We start from the raw sequence: 16592 nt of genomic DNA, 5'->3' as shown, positions 1-16592 counted from the left end.
ACACAGGGCACATAGTATATAGCACAGCCACGCAGTATATAACACAGGGCACATAGTATATAGCACAGCCACGCAGTATATAACAGAGCCCACACAGTATATAACACAGCCCACGCAGTATATAACACAGCCCACACAGTATATAACACAGCCCACGCAGTATATAACACTGCCCATGTAGTATATAGCAGCCACGCGGTATATAACACAGCCCACGCGGTATATAACACAGGCCACGCAGTATATAACAGAGCACGTAGTATATAGCACAGCCCACGCAGTATATAACACAGCCCATGCAGTATATAACACTGCCCTTGTAGTATATAGCACAGCCCACGCAGTATATCACACAGCCCACACAGTATATAACACTGGCCAGGTAGTATATAGCAGCCACGCGGTATATAACACAGCCCACATAGTATTTATCAGTGTGGGCACCATATCCCTGTTAGAAAAAATAATTAAAATAAAAAATAGTTATATACTCACCCACCGGGATCCAGCGAAGCTCTGGCGATGCGCGCGGCTGCCGCCGTCTTCCGTTCCCAGGATGCATTGCGAAATTACCCAGATGACTTAGCGATCTCGCGAGACCGCTAAGTCTTCAGGGTAATTTCGCAATGCATCTCTGGGAACGGAAGATGGCTTCAGGCGCGAGCGCATCGTCGGACGACGGAAGGTGAGAATAGCAGGTTTTTATTTTTATTTTTATTTTTTTAACATTACATCTTTTTACTATTGATGCTGCATAGGCAGCATCAATAGTAAAAAGTTGGGGACACACAGGGTTAATAGCAGCGGTAACGGAGTGCGTTACCCGCGGCATAACGCGGTCCGTTACCGCTGGCATTAACCCTGTGTGAGCGGTGACCAGAGGGGGAGTATGGAGCGGGCGCCGGGCACTGACTGCAGGGGAGTGGGGAGGGAGTAATCAGAGTGTGCCCGTCGCTGATTGGTCGCGGCAGCCATGACAGGCAGCTGGCGAGACCAATCAGCGATGTGGGATTTCCGTGACGGAAGTTGCTGACAGAAAAACGGAAGTACCACTTAGACAATTATATAGAGAGATTTTTTAGTAAAATGTAAATTGTTCATTTATTCTACAAACTTCTGACATGACTCTGAATTTCCAAGCAATAAATTATGTATTTTTTTTCTGAAAAGGAAAAATGGTCAAAATTAAAAAAAACAGTGCTTTCAGACCTCAAATAATGCAAAGAAAATAAGTTCATAATCATTTAGAAACAACAATACTGTTTTAACGCCTTCCTGACATGCGCCGTACTAGTACTGCTCTGCGGGAAGTGAGTTCCCGCAAACCGCAGTACTAGTACGGCGGCACGATCGCGCGGTCTCACAGTGAGCGCTGCGGCGATCGCGTGCGGGTGTCAGCTGTATATGACAGCTGACACCCCGCAGCAATGCCCATGATCGGCGCTAGCATTTAACCCCTCTGATGCCGCTGTCAGTAGTGACAGCGACATAGAGGGGCATCGCGCAGGGACGGGGGCTCCCTGCGCTCTTCCACCGGAACAACGCGATGCGATTGCGTTGTTCCGGTGTTCCGGAAGGAGTCCCTGGATCCAAGATGGCCGCGGGGCTCCTTCCGGGTCCTTAGGTGAGGTGGCTAGCCGGCGCCTGCTCGGAGCAGGCGCCGGAAAGCCTCCTGCACTGCCTGCACTGCACTGCCTGTCAGATCGCTGATCTGACACAGTGCTATGCACAGTGTCAGATCAGCGATCTGATCTAATATAGTGATGTCCCACCCAGGGACAATGTTAGAAAGTAAAAAAAATAAAATAAAATAGAATGTACAAAAAAATGAAAAAAAATCCCCAAATAAAGGAAAAAAAATATTTCCCAATAAATCAATTTATTTATGTAAATAAAAAACCAAAACAATAAAAGTGCACACGTTTGGTATCGCCACGACCGTAACAACCCGCTCTATAAAACTATCCCACTAGTTAACCCCTTCAGTGAACACTGCAAAAAAAATAAAGAAAAACCGAGGCAAAAAACAACGCTTTATTATCATACCGGCAAACAAAAAGTGGAATAACACGCGATCAGAAAGACGGATATAAATAAACATGGTACCGCTGAAAACGTACTGTACACAGCATCATCAGCAGAAAAATAAAAAAGTTATAGCTCTCAGAATAAAGCTATGCAAAAACAATTATTTTTTATATAAAATAGTTTTTATTGTGTAAAAGCGCCAAAACATAAAAAAGTTATATAAATGAGGTATCGCTGTAATTGTACTGACCTGAAGAATAAAGCTGCTTTATCAATTTTACCACACATGGAACGGTATAAACGCCCCCCCTAAAAGAAATTCAGGAATTGCTGGTTTTTGTTCATTCTGCCTCCCAAAAATTGTAATAAAAAGCGATCAAAAAATATTATGTGCCCGAAAATGGTACCAATAAAAACATCAACCCGTCCCGCAAAAAACAAGACCTCACATAACTCTGTGGGCCAAAATATGGATAAATTATAGCTCTCAAAATGTGGTGATGCAAAAACAATTTTTTGCAATAAAAAGCGTTTTTTAGTGTGTGACAGCTACCAATCATAAAAATCCGCCAAAAAAACGCTATGAAAGTAAATCAAACCCCCCTTCATCACCCCCTTAGTTAGGGAAAAAGAACAAAATTTTAAAAAATTTATTTTTTTCCATTTTCCTGTTAGGGCTAGGGTTAGGGCTAGGGTTAGGGTTGGGATTAGGGTTAGGGCTAGGGTTAGGGCTAGGGTTGGGGTTAGGGTTGGGGTTAGGGTTGGGGCTAAAGTTAGGGTTGGGGTTAGGGTTGCGGCTAAAGTTAGGGTTAGGGTTGGGGCTAAAGTTAGGGTTTGGATTACATTTACGGTTGGGATTAGGGTTAGGAGTGTGGTTAGTGTTATGGTTGGGATTAGGGTTAGGGGTGTGCTTGGGTTAGGGTTTCAGTTAGAATTGGGGGGTTTTCCACTGTTTAGGCACATCAGGGGCTTTCCAAACGCGACATGGCGTCCGATCTCAATTCCAGCCAATTCTGCGTTGAAAAACTAAAACAGTGCTCCTTCCCTTCCGAGTTCTCCCGTGCGGTTTACCCCCACATATGGAGTATCAGCGTACTCAGGACAAATTGGTCAACAAATTTTGGAGTCCAATTTCTCCTGTTACCCTTGGGAAAATACAAAACCGGGGGCTAAAAAATAATTTTTGTGGGAAAAAAGATTTTTTATTTTCACAGCTCTGCGTTATAAACTTTAGCGAAACACTTGGGGGTTCGAAGTTCTCACAACACATCTAGATAAGTTCCTTGGGGTCTATTTTCCAATATGGGGTCACTTGTGGGGGGTTTCTACTGTTTAGGTACATCAGGGGCTCTGCAAATGCAACGTGACGCCTGCAGACCAATCCATCTAAGTCTGCATTCCAAACGGCGCTCCTTCCCTTCCGAGTTCTGCCGTGCGCCCAAACAGTGGTTCCCCCCCACATATGGGGTATCAGCATACTCAGGACAAATTGGACAACAACTTTTGGGGTCCAATTTGTCCTGTTACCCTTGGGAAAATAAAAAATTTGGGGTGAAAAGATCATTTTTTGTGAACAAATATGATTTTTTTTTACGGCTCTACATTATAAACTTCTGTGACACACTTGGAGGTTCAAAGTGCTCACCACACATCTAGATTAGTTCCTTAGGGGGTCTACTTTCCAAAATGGTGTCACTTGTGGGGGGTTTCCACTGTTTAGGCACATCAGGGGCTCTCCAAACGCAACATGGTGTTTGATCTCAATTCCAGCAAATTTTGCATTGAAAAGTCAAATGGCGCTCCTTCCCTTCCGAGCTCTGCCATGAGCCCAAACAATGGTTTACCCCAACATATGGGGTATCGGCGTACTCAGGACAAATTGTACAACGACTTTTGTGGTCCAATTTCTCCTGTTACCCTTGGTAAAATAAAACAAATTGGATCTGAAGTAAAAATTTTGTGAAAAAAAGTTAAATGTTCATTTTTTTTTAAACATTCCAAAAATTCCTGTGAAGCACCTGAAGGGTTAATAAACATTTTGAATGTGGTTTTGAGTACCTTGAGGGGTGCAGTTTTTAGAATGGTGTCACTTTGGGGCATTTTCTGTCATATAGACCCCTCAAAGTCTTTTCAAGCGTGAGGTGGTCCCTAAAAAAATGGTTTTGCAAATTTTGTTGTAAAAATGAGAAATCGCTGGTCAATTTTTAACCCTTATAACTTCCTAACAAAAAAATTATGTTTCCAAAATTGTGGTAATTTAAAGCAGACATGTGGGTAATGTTATTTATTAACTATTTTGTATGATATGACTCTCTAATTTAAGGGCATAAAAACTAAAAGTTTAAAAATTGCAAAATTTTCAAAATTTTCGCCAAATTTCCATTTTTTTCACAAATCGAAGAAATTTTTCCACTATCATAAAGTACAATATGTCACGAGAAAACAGACCCAGAATCACCAGGATCCGTTGAAGCGTTTCAGAGTTATGACCTCATAAATTGACAGTGGTCAGAATTGAAAAAAAATGGCCTGGTCAGGAAGTTGAAAACAGGCTTCGGGATGAAGGGGTTAACTCAGGAAGCGTTCATAAATCTATATTTTGTGGAATAACCATGATTTTTGTGTAAATCTTTTATTAACGCAAATTGTATACATATATTCATTGTGGTTCGAAACATTAATAGACATAGATGTGGGTAAGACTTTTGATGCAGGCATTTTAAGCAATAAAATGCATTAAGGTTTGAAAAGTCTCAAGTAATACAATTATTTCTAACGTCCTAGAATGAGCATATGGAATCAACTGAATTTTAAGAACAGAGATAGCTATAACTTAATATCGAGTAATAACCGTGAATTAGCTTAAACTTAAACTTTATTATGTTTAAGAGACTATGGAGAAGGAAAGAGAAAGAAGAGAGAAAAGGGAAAGATGAGAGGAACAGGGGGGGAATTGGGTTCCTGGTTTCTCGTCCACGATCAACCGTGTCCCATCCAAGATGTCAGATCCGAGGTCTCCCTGAACATGATCCATGGAGACCATATATTCAGCACTTTGTCTAGGGCTCCCGTATCCTGCCCGATCAACTGCTCCATTCTATAGATATGGTTCAATTCTAAAACGAGATCAGCACGTGATGGGGATATGGATTGTTTCCAGTACCTAGGAATTAAATTTCGTGCGGCTGTGAGGAAGTGTCTAAGAAGACCTCTCTTGAACCTGGCAATGGAGAGATCGCATATCGATAACAAGGCCAGCTCCATAGTCGGCTGTATCCTGTAAAAGGATAATTTGTTGTGTAAATCAAAAACATCCTTCCAGAATTTATTAATGGGGGGGCAAGACCACCAAATGTGAGAATATGAACCCTTTTCTGTCCAACATCTCCAGCATACATCTGGGATGGATGGAAACATGTTATGGATACTGTCTGGGCATCTGTACCACCGTGACAGTAGTTTGTAACTTCTCTCTTGGTGGTCGGCACACAGCGAAAATCTGGAAGTATGAAGAAGACACTTGGATCTATCCTCTAGTGATAAAATTTTGTTTAAATCATTTTCCCATTTCGTGAAGAAAGCAGGAGAGCCAGACGCGGATACCTGATGATCTTGGAACATCCTATACAGGAATGATACCGAACGCGCGGGAGGACCCGCACCCAGGCATGCCGACTCAAAGGGAGTGAGGGGTCTAAATATTTTGGCCTGCCTAGAGATCACGTTAATGAAACTTTTGATCTGTTCATATAAAAACCATGAGTCAGGAGGCGGATCTGATTCAACAAAGAGGGACCGAAGGGGTGTTATTGTAGATTGGGTAATATAATCGTAGACTATCGGATGACTGTCTCTGTGCTTGTGTAAGAAGAAGGTTTTGCCCTGTCCAGCCGGAAAGTCTAGGTTATCAATAATCGGGGTCATAGGGCCGGGCATTGAGGAAATATTGAGTTTTTGGCTGCCATTTTTGATGAATAGCGCTAAGTTTCTTGTGAGGAGGGGAAGGTCCTCTCTCCTTTCATGAGCGTTTTTCTTTTGCCAAATGGTGGTAATGGGATTGGTCGCCGAGAGTTTAAGTTCTAAGTTCACCCATTTTTTGTTGTGGGCTTGATGGAAAAGGTCCACAACACAGGTGCCCAGGGATGCATAGTTGTAAAGTTGGAAGTTTGGAAGCCCCAATCCCCCCACCTGTTTAGCCCTGCTCAGGAGTAGGTATGATATACGTGCGCGTTTGCCAGACCAAATATACCGTGTGATCATGGCCTTAAGCCTGGAGAAAAAGGAGGGTGGGAGGGCCATAGGGATAGTCTGGAAGAAGTAGAGAAGACGTGGCAGCAAGTCCATCTTAATGGAGTTTATTCTGCCTAGCCAGGATAAATGAAGTTTATTCCATCTTCCCAGATCTAACTCCACTCTTCGGAGGGCCGGTCTGTAATTGGCGTCGTATAATTGTGATGATTTAGAGGTCAGTGTAATGCCCAGGTATTTAAGAGAATCTGTTCGCCATCTGAACGGAAAAGATTAGCTCAATTGGGAGACCAGGGAGGGCGAGAGAGAGACATTTAGAACTTCCGATTTATGAGAGTTTATCTGGAAATTACTCAGGAGCCCGAAACTCCGGAGCTCTGAGATGATATTGGGGATGGTGGTTATAGGGGAGGTGATATACACTAGCACGTCGTCTGCAAACAGGGCCAGTTTGTGTTCTTCTGACCGAATCTCTATTCCCTTTATATATGTGCAGCGCCCCAGAGTCCTGGTCGTTGCAGTACTGTGGCTCCGCCACTAAGGGGAGCTATGGTACGTCTGATGGCACTGAAGGAGTTCATCTGACCAGGTATCACAGACACCAATACATTTCACAGCCGGGCCTCCAGGGGGAGCTAAGGGTTCTATTCATTAGGCCACTCCTCACATACTGGTAAAACTGGGGGTCAGGCAGGAAGTTAGGAAGAAAGCTGACTGGGTTGGAACCGGGCAACACCTTGTGGCAGAGGGTGTTGTTGGGGAAGATTCGGTAGGGTCCCTGTCAGGGGTAAGATCCTGACAGAGGCCTGGCAATTGAAGAGAACGTAACGGGACCGTGCCTGCTCAGCATAGCGGCGGTGCCCAAGGAAGGATTAGAAGCGAGATAGATTGTGCTGAGTGAGAAACGAGATCAAAGCAAGAAGGAGAATACCAGTAGGAGTCGTGCTGTAAGACCGAGGCAACATCCTACTGAGGCGCAAACAACCGGTGGCCGGAACGCCGAGGAAGTATTTCTATATACAGCTTCAGGCAATACTTCAAACCTACGGCAGGACAGTCAGTCAAAGGCGGGCTGTCTTACCTAAATCACCTATGCAGTCTTGGGGGGCAACTTGTGGAGAGGGGCGACTCTAGGGTCCCGGAAGAGCTCCGAGCCTACCCGTCAAATGGGTGCCGTCCTAACCGTAACATCAGGGAGGGAGGGAGGATTAGCAGAACATCATCTAATCGAGTTGTGAGGGAACTTAAGAAACAGACACAACAGTTGTGGGGACTTTCCGTAAGCACAGCAGGGAAGGACCGCAACACATAGCGCTAGCAGGTAGGCACAGATTTCCACCTGCAAAGAGAACTCTGGAGGTGCCATTGGACCGGCCGGACTTGCGCAGCCTGGTTAGCCGTATTCCGGATTGAGGACCCAGAGATCTTCAGTAAAGAGGTAAAGAGACTGCAACCTGGTGTCCTCGTTATTTACTGCGACCGGCACTACACCGCACCACTACCACCATCCACATCATATCATTGACTGTGCGCCCCTCGGCAGGGTCACGGACCGGGCCTAGCCACCGTGACGACCCCAGAGCAGAGACTCAGAGGCCCGGTACCGGGTACCCCTCGGCCCTGCGGCGGTGGGGGCACTCCATTTTTGGCGTCACGAACAGGATCTACTTAAGCCTGAAGAATCAGGTCATGTGTGCCTTGGAACTGTGATTTATTGTGCTTGGACTGTACTTTATTGCAAGGACTGTGCTGCGCCATTTACCGCCAAAATCCGCCGCCATTACAGCGCTGAGGAGAGCGCAAGAGAAGAAGAAGGGCATGGAAGTGGGCGTATACAAGCTGGAGAGCGCGAAAGACAATGGCCGCCCAGTCTAAATATTTCTGCACCGTGAGGACGTGTCCGTCAGCAGCAGAGATCCGCCTCCTGATCCTCAACGGAGGGCGGAGACCGAGAAAACGACACCGCCCACGAAGGAGAGAGCGGGAAAAGGACCAGGAAGAAGAATTCAGCGACATGGAGGACGCCATGGCCAGCCGCCCGGAGCCGGAGCGTGGGGTCGGAGCCGAGGACTCCCCCAGCTACCCGGAGAGGCACCGCAGCCAGACCTCCATTGTTGACGCTGACCTCCTGCAGACCGGAGCGGACGAGCTGATCCACCAACTCCCGCAGACGCAGCTGAGCACGGAGGCCGGGTGGAAGAAGACCATCATCGGGAGCCTCACCAGACATCTGTCGGCAGCCTTGTCTGGTCCGGAGCAAGAAAGAAGTTCCAGCGCTCCGAAGCCAGAAAGCAAGGCCCTGCCGGAAAGCGAGATGCTGCGAGCAGAGATGACAACGTCGCAGCACGAGGCCCTGCAGCCAGCATTCCAGACCCCAGCGGAGGCAGAGAAGACCGGCACCGGAGGGACCGCATCTGAAGCAGGTATGAAGGACGACCCTGCCCTGATGACTGACACCACTCCCGCAACTGCTAGTGCCACAGCTGCTGACTCCGTTCCAGTGACTGATCTTGCAGCAGCCGCTACCTTTGCTGCAGCAAATGCCCCTGCTCAAGCTGCGCAGACCTCCATCGCTGCGCATGATTTAACTGTACATGAAAGACGGATTAACGGCGTTTGTCCAGCACTGGGTGTAACCCTGGACCTCACCTTTCCCAGGCCAAGAAGGGTTAAGTGCCAGGTGCAGCCCTGGAAGCCGTTCAACTAAACCTCGGAAACCTGAAACTGTACATAGTTAACTGTTTGTTTCCTGTTATGTTGCTGCTAAACCCGTCCAGGGTTAACTTTTAAAGGGATCCCTTTGTTGACCCGGGATCCCTATTGTTGCTGCTGTTTGGTTTGTTTTTCTACCTTTTGTTCCGTTACCAAGAACTGCTGGAATCATGAACAGTGCATGATACAAACTGCTTGTAAATAGTTTGCACCTTCTTAAAGGAGCACCCTACTGGTTTTACTTAAAGAAGGACTCTTTGCGAAGATACCGCACCGGAGCCTTTGCTGAGTACGGACTGGTAGCCTAAGAAGATATGCTACCTCATAAAGACTTGGTCCCCTCTTAAAGGGGATGTTCACCTGTGTACTTATGAGTAATACTGCCTTAAAACAGTAAAGTGATAATGATGCCTTGAAAGAAGTGATAATGTTTTGATATAGTGAGTTATATGTGGTCAGTTAGACAATTATAAGAAATGTTGATAATGTGCTCTAGAATAAAGTAATTATTGGAAAGATGCAGCAGGCCCGTAGGGGTAGACATAGTGTCCTGCATACATGTTAGTAAGAAAAGTAGAGAAGAAAGTTTAATGTTTTACTTAATAGGAAATGTCTAATAGCGTGCAAGAAAATGAGGACAGGAAGTGAACCCGTAGGGCTTAGTGGTGAGTCCTCCTAGGAGCCATGTAGGGATGGCTCAGTGACCTTAACTTGAAAGTAAATGTTATGTTCTATACTGTGTATAGTAGTTGAAAAGGCAGTAGGCCCGGGCTGAAATGGGCGGTCCTGTATAGAAAGGAGAGGCAGCAGGCCTGGAGCAGTTAGGACAGGCGGTCCTGCAGATTTAACAAAGGAGAATGAAAGAGAAAGAGTTAATTAATATTATAATGTTCAGAATAAGTCCTTAGCGGATAGGAAGTGTACGTCCTTAAGGACAATGTTAACTTATTATTCAAAAGTTTGTACTGAGTAGAATACCCGGTTGGGTAACAGGAGTTGTTTATAGCCTGTAATTTATAATGTTCAACCATGTTTGTAACGTTCAAGTGTCCTCACCTCCCATAAAGGGAAGCTCTGTTCAAGCTCACTTATTGTTATTGCATTCTCAAAATTGTATGTCTTTTTGCTAACCTGTATTGTTGTTTTCTTCCCAGTCCAGGAGTACTGGATTTAACCGGGGGGGAGTGCAGCGCCCCAGAGTCCTGGTCATTGCAGTACTGTGGCTCCGCCACTAAGGGGAGCTATGGTACGTCTGATGGCACTGAAGGAGTTCATCTGACCAGGTATCACAGACACCAATACATTTCACAGCCGGGCCTCCAGGGGGAGCTAAGGGTTCTATTCATTAGGCCACTCCTCACATACTGGTAAAACTGGGGGTCAGGCAGGAAGTTAGGAAGAAAGCTGACTGGGTTGGAACCGGGCAACACCTTGTGGCAGAGGGTGTTGTGGGGGAAGATTCGGTAGGGTCCCTGTCAGGGGTGGGATCCTGTTATGACCCCAATGGCGAGGGTCTCAGAGATATCAGCAAGTCTGCGAAGCACAAAAATCGAGCTCATAGGGCAGTGGTAACTGGGTTGACCATATATCTACTCCTAACGCCAACACTAGAAGTAGCCGGGGAACATGCCTACGTTGGTCGCTAGATGTCTCGCGCCAGCCGGAGAGCTAACTACCCCTAGAAGAGGAAAACAAAGACCTCTCTTGCCTCCAGAGAAAAGACCCCAAAAGTAGGATACAAGCCCCCCACAAATAATAACGGTGAGGTAAGAGGAAATGACAAACACAGAGATGAACTAGGTTTTAGCAAAGAGAGGCCCACTTACTAATAGCAGAATGTAGTAAGATAACTTATATGGTCAACAAAAACCCTATCAAAATCCACGCTGGAGATTCAAGAACCCCCGAACCGTCTAACGGCCCGGGGGGAGAACTCCAGCCGCCCTAGAGCTTCCAGCAAGGTCAGGAAACAGATTATATACAAGCTGGACAAAAATGCAAACAAAAACAAATAGCAAAAAGCAAGAAAGCAGACTTAGCTTAATCAAGCAGGAACCAGGATCAGTAGACAAGAGCACTACAGATTAGCTCTGATATCAACGTTGCCAGGCATTGAACTGAAGGTCCAGGGAGCTTATATAGCAACACCCCTGACCTAACGACCCAGGTGAGCATACAAGGGATGAATGACATACCCAGAGTCAAATCACTAGTAGCCACTAGAGGGAGCCAAAAGGTAAATTCACAACAGTACCCCCCCCTTAGTGAGGGGTCACCGAACCCTCACCAAGACCACCAGGGCGATCAGGATGAGCGGTGTGAAAGGCACGAACCAAATCGGCCGCATGCACATCAGAGGCGACCACCCAGGAGTTATCCTCCTGACCATAGCCCTTCCACTTGACCAGGTACTGAAGCCTCCGCCTGGAGAGACGAGAATCTAAGATCTTCTCCACCACGTACTCCAACTCGCCCTCAACCAACACCGGAGCAGGAGGCTCAGCAGAAGGAACCACAGGCACAACGTACCGCCGCAACAAGGACCTATGAAATACGTTGTGGATAGCAAACGACACCGGAAGATCCAGGCGAAAGGATACAGGATTAATGATTTCCAATATCTTGTAAGGACCAATGAAGCGAGGCTTAAATTTGGGAGAGGAGACCTTCATAGGAACAAATCGAGAAGACAGCCATACCAAATCCCCAACGCGAAGTCGGGGACCCACACCGCGGCGGCGGTTGGCAAAACGCTGAGCCTTCTCCTGTGACAACTTCAAGTTGTCCACCACATGACTCCAGATCCGCTGCAACCTATCCACCACGGAATCCACCCCAGGACAGTCAGAAGGCTCCACATGTCCCGAGGAAAAACGAGGATGGAAACCAGAGTTGCAGAAAAATGGCGAAACCAAGGTGGCGGAACTAGCCCGATTATTAAGGGCAAACTCAGCCAACGGCAAGAAGGTCACCCAATCATCCTGATCAGAAGAGACAAAACACCTCAAATAAGCCTCCAGAGTCTGATTAGTTCGCTCCGTTTGTCCGTTAGTCTGGGGATGGAAAGCGGATGAAAACGACAACTCAATGCCCATCCTACCACAAAAGGATCGCCAGAACCTGGAAACAAACTGGGATCCTCTGTCCGACACAATATTCTCAGGAATGCCGTGCAAACGAACCACGTTCTGGAAGAACACAGGAACCAGATCAGAAGAGGAGGGCAGCTTAGGCAAAGGAACCAAATGGACCATCTTGGAGAAACGATCACATATCACCCAGATGACAGACATGCCCTGAGACACCGGAAGATCAGAAATGAAATCCATAGAGATGTGTGTCCAAGGTCTCTTCGGGACAGGCAAGGGCAAGAGCAACCCGCTGGCACGAGAGCAGCAAGGCTTAGCTCGAGCACAAGTACCACAGGACTGCACAAATGACCGCACATCCCTTGACAAGGAAGGCCACCAAAAGGACCTGGCCACCAGATCTCTGGTGCCAAAAATTCCCAGGTGCCCTGCCAACACCGAGGAATGAACCTCGGAAATGACTCTGCTGGTCCATCTAGCAGGCACAAACAATCTGTCAGGTGGACAAGAGTCAGGCCTACCAGCCTGAAATCTCTGTAACACACGTCGCAGATCTGGAGAAATAGCAGACACGATAACTCCTTCCTTAAGAATACCCACAGGTTCAGTGACTCCAGGAGCATCAGGCACAAAGCTCCTAGACAGAGCATCGGCCTTCACATTCTTAGAACCTGGTAAATACGAGACCACAAAGTCAAAACGGGAGAAAAACAATGACCAGCGGGCCTGTCTAGGATTCAGGCGTTTAGCAGACTCGAGATACATCAGATTTTTGTGATCAGTCAAGACCACCACACGATGCTTAGCACCCTCGAGCCAATGACGCCACTCCTCAAATGCCCACTTCATCGCCAACAACTCCCGATAGCCCACATCATAATTTCGCTCTGCCGGCGAAAACTTCCTAGAGAAAAAGGCACAAGGCCTCATAGTAGAGCAACCAGGGCCTCTCTGTGACAAAACGGCCCCTGCCCCAATCTCCGAAGCATCCACCTCAACCTGAAAGGGAAGTGAGATGTCAGGCTGGCACAAAACAGGCGCCGAAGTAAACCGGCGTTTCAACTCCTGGAAAGCCTCCACGGCAGCAGGAGCCCAGTTAGCTACATCATAGCCTTTCTTGGTCATATCCGTCAGCGGTTTAACAACGCTAGAGAAATTTGCGATAAAACGACGGTAGAAGTTAGCAAAACCCAAGAACTTCTGAAGACTCTTAACTGACGAGGGTTGAGTCCAATCATGAATAGCTCGGACCTTGACTGGATCCATCTCCACAGCAGAAGGGGAAAAAATGAACCCCAAAAAGGGAACCTTCTGTACACCAAAGAGACACTTTGAGCCTTTTACAAACAAAGAATTTTCACGCAGAATCTCAAAAACCATCCTGACCTGCTCCACATGCGAGTCCCAATCATCAGAAAAAAACAGAATATCATCCAGATAAACAATCAAAAATTTATCCAGATACTTCCGGAAAATGTCATGCATGAAGGACTGAAAAACTGAAGGGGCATTAGAGAGCCCAAATGGCATCACCAAGTACTCAAAATGACCTTCGGGCGTATTGAATGCGGTTTTCCATTCATCGCCCTGCCTAATGCGCACAAGGTTGTACGCACCACGAAGGTCTATCTTGGTGAACCACTTGGCACCTTTAATCCGGGCAAACAAATCTGACAACAGCTGCAAAGGATACTGAAATTTGACAGTGATCTTATTTAAAAGCCGATAGTCAATACAAGGCCTCAAAGATCCGTCCTTTTTGGCCACAAAAAAGAATCCCGCACCAAGAGGGGAAGAAGAAGGACGGATATGCCCCTTCTCAAGAGACTCCTTGATATATGAACGCATCGCGGTATGTTCAGGTACCGACAGATTAAACAGTCTCCCCTTAGGAAACTTACTGCCAGGAATCAAATCTATTGCACAGTCACATTCCCTATGAGGAGGCAGTGCACTGGACTTAGACTCGCTGAAGACATCCTGATAATCAGACAAATACGCCGGAACTTCCGAAGGCGTAGAAGAAGCAATAGACAAGGGCAGAGAATCTCCATGAATTCCATGGCAGCCCCAACTTGACACTGACATAGCCTTCCAGTCCAAGACTGGATTATGGGTCTGTAACCATGGCAAACCCAAAACAACCAAATCATGCATTTTATGCAGAACAAGAAAACGTATTACCTCCCGATGTTCGGGAGTCATGCACATGGTAACCTGTGTCCAAAACTGCGGTTTATTTTTTGCCAATGGCGTAGAATCAATACCCCTAAGAGGGATAGGATTTTCCAATGGCTCAAGAACAAATCCGCAGCGCTTAGCAAATGACAGATCCATAAGGCTCAGGGCAGCACCTGAGTCCACAAACGCCATGACAGGATACGATGACAGTGAGCAAATCAAAGTTACAGATAGAATAAATTTAGGTTGCAAATTACCAATGGCGACCGGACTAACAACCTTAGTAAGACGTTTAGAGCATGCTGAGATAACATGTGTAGAATCACCACAGTAGTAACACAAGCCATTCTGGCGTCTATGAATTTTCCGCTCATTTCTAGTCAGGATTCTATCACATTGCATTAAATCAGGTGCCTGTTCAGACAACACCATGAGGGGATTTGCGGTTTTGCGCTCCCGCAACCGCCGGTCGATTTGAATAGCCAGGGCCATAGAATCATTCAGACCTGTGGGAATGGGAAAACCCACCATCACATTCTTAATGGCTTCAGAAAGGCCATTTCTAAAATTTGCAGCCAATGCACACTCGTTCCACTGGGTCAGCACGGACCATTTCCGAAATTTTTGGCAATACACTTCAGCCTCGTCCTGGCCCTGAGACATCGCCAGCAAGGCTTTTTCTGCCTGAATCTCAAGATTGGGTTCCTCATAAAGCAAACCGAGCGCCAGAAAAAACGCATCAATGTCAGCCAATGCCGGATCTCCTGGCGCCAGCGAGAAGGCCCAATCCTGAGGGTCGCCCCGTAAAAAAGAAATAACAATTTTTACTTGCTGAGCGGAGTCTCCAGATGAACAGGGTCTCAGGGACAAAAACAATTTACAATTATTCCTGAAATTTCTAAATTTAAATCGGTCTCCGGAAAACGGTTCAGGAATCGATATCTTAGGTTCTGACACAGGATTTCTGATAACATAATCTTGTATGCCCTGCACACGAGCAGCAAGCTGGTCCACACTTGTAATCAAGGTCTGGACATTCATGTCTGCAGCAAACACAAGCCACTCAGAGGTAAAGGGGAAAAGAAAAAAAAAATGAGAGAGAGAAAAAAAAAAACTCAGAACTTTCTTTCTTATAATCCCGCTTCTGCAATGCATTTAACTCTTTATACTGGCCTGGCAAACTGTTATGACCCCAATGGCGAGGGTCTCAGAGATATCAGCAAGTCTGCGAAGCACAAAAATCGAGCTCATAGGGCAGTGGTAACTGGGTTGACCATATATCTACTCCTAACGCCAACACTAGAAGTAGCCGGGGAACATGCCTACGTTGGTCGCTAGATGTCTCGCGCCAGCCGGAGAGCTAACTACCCCTAGAAGAGGAAAACAAAGACCTCTCTTGCCTCCAGAGAAAAGACCCCAAAAGTAGGATACAAGCCCCCCACAAATAATAACGGTGAGGTAAGAGGAAATGACAAACACAGAGATGAACTAGGTTTTAGCAAAGAGAGGCCCACTTACTAATAGCAGAATGTAGTAAGATAACTTATATGGTCAACAAAAACCCTATCAAAATCCACGCTGGAGATTCAAGAACCCCCGAACCGTCTAACGGCCCGGGGGGAGAACTCCAGCCGCCCTAGAGCTTCCAGCAAGGTCAGGAAACAGATTATATACAAGCTGGACAAAAATGCAAACAAAAACAAATAGCAAAAAGCAAGAAAGCAGACTTAGCTTAATCAAGCAGGAACCAGGATCAGTAGACAAGAGCACTACAGATTAGCTCTGATATCAACGTTGCCAGGCATTGAACTGAAGGTCCAGGGAGCTTATATAGCAACACCCCTGACCTAACGACCCAGGTGAGCATACAAGGGATGAATGACATACCCAGAGTCAAATCACTAGTAGCCACTAGAGGGAGCCAAAAGGTAAATTCACAACAGGATCCTGACAGAGGCCTGGCAATTGAAGAGAACGTAACGGGACCGTGCCTGCTCAGCATAGCGGCGGTGCCCAAGGAAGGATTAGAAGCGAGATAGATTGTGCTGAGTGAGAAACGAGATCAAAGCAAGAAGGAGAATACCAGTAGGAGTCGTGCTGTAAGACCGAGGCAACATCCTACTGAGGCGCAAACAACCGGTGGCTGGAACGCCGAGGAAGTATTTCTATATACAGCTTCAGGCAATACTTCAAACCTATGGCAGGACAGTCAGTCAAAGGCGGGCTGTCTCACCTAAATCACCTATGCAGTCTTGGGGGGCAACTTGTGGAGAGGGGCGACTCTAGGGTCCCGGAAGAGCTCCGAGCCTACCCGTCAAATGGGTGCCGTCCTAA

Source organism: Ranitomeya variabilis, chromosome 1 (assembly GCF_051348905.1).
Source record: "Ranitomeya variabilis isolate aRanVar5 chromosome 1, aRanVar5.hap1, whole genome shotgun sequence".
Lineage (NCBI taxonomy): Eukaryota > Metazoa > Chordata > Amphibia > Anura > Dendrobatidae > Ranitomeya > Ranitomeya variabilis.
Note: the sequence above shows the minus strand (reverse complement) of the source record.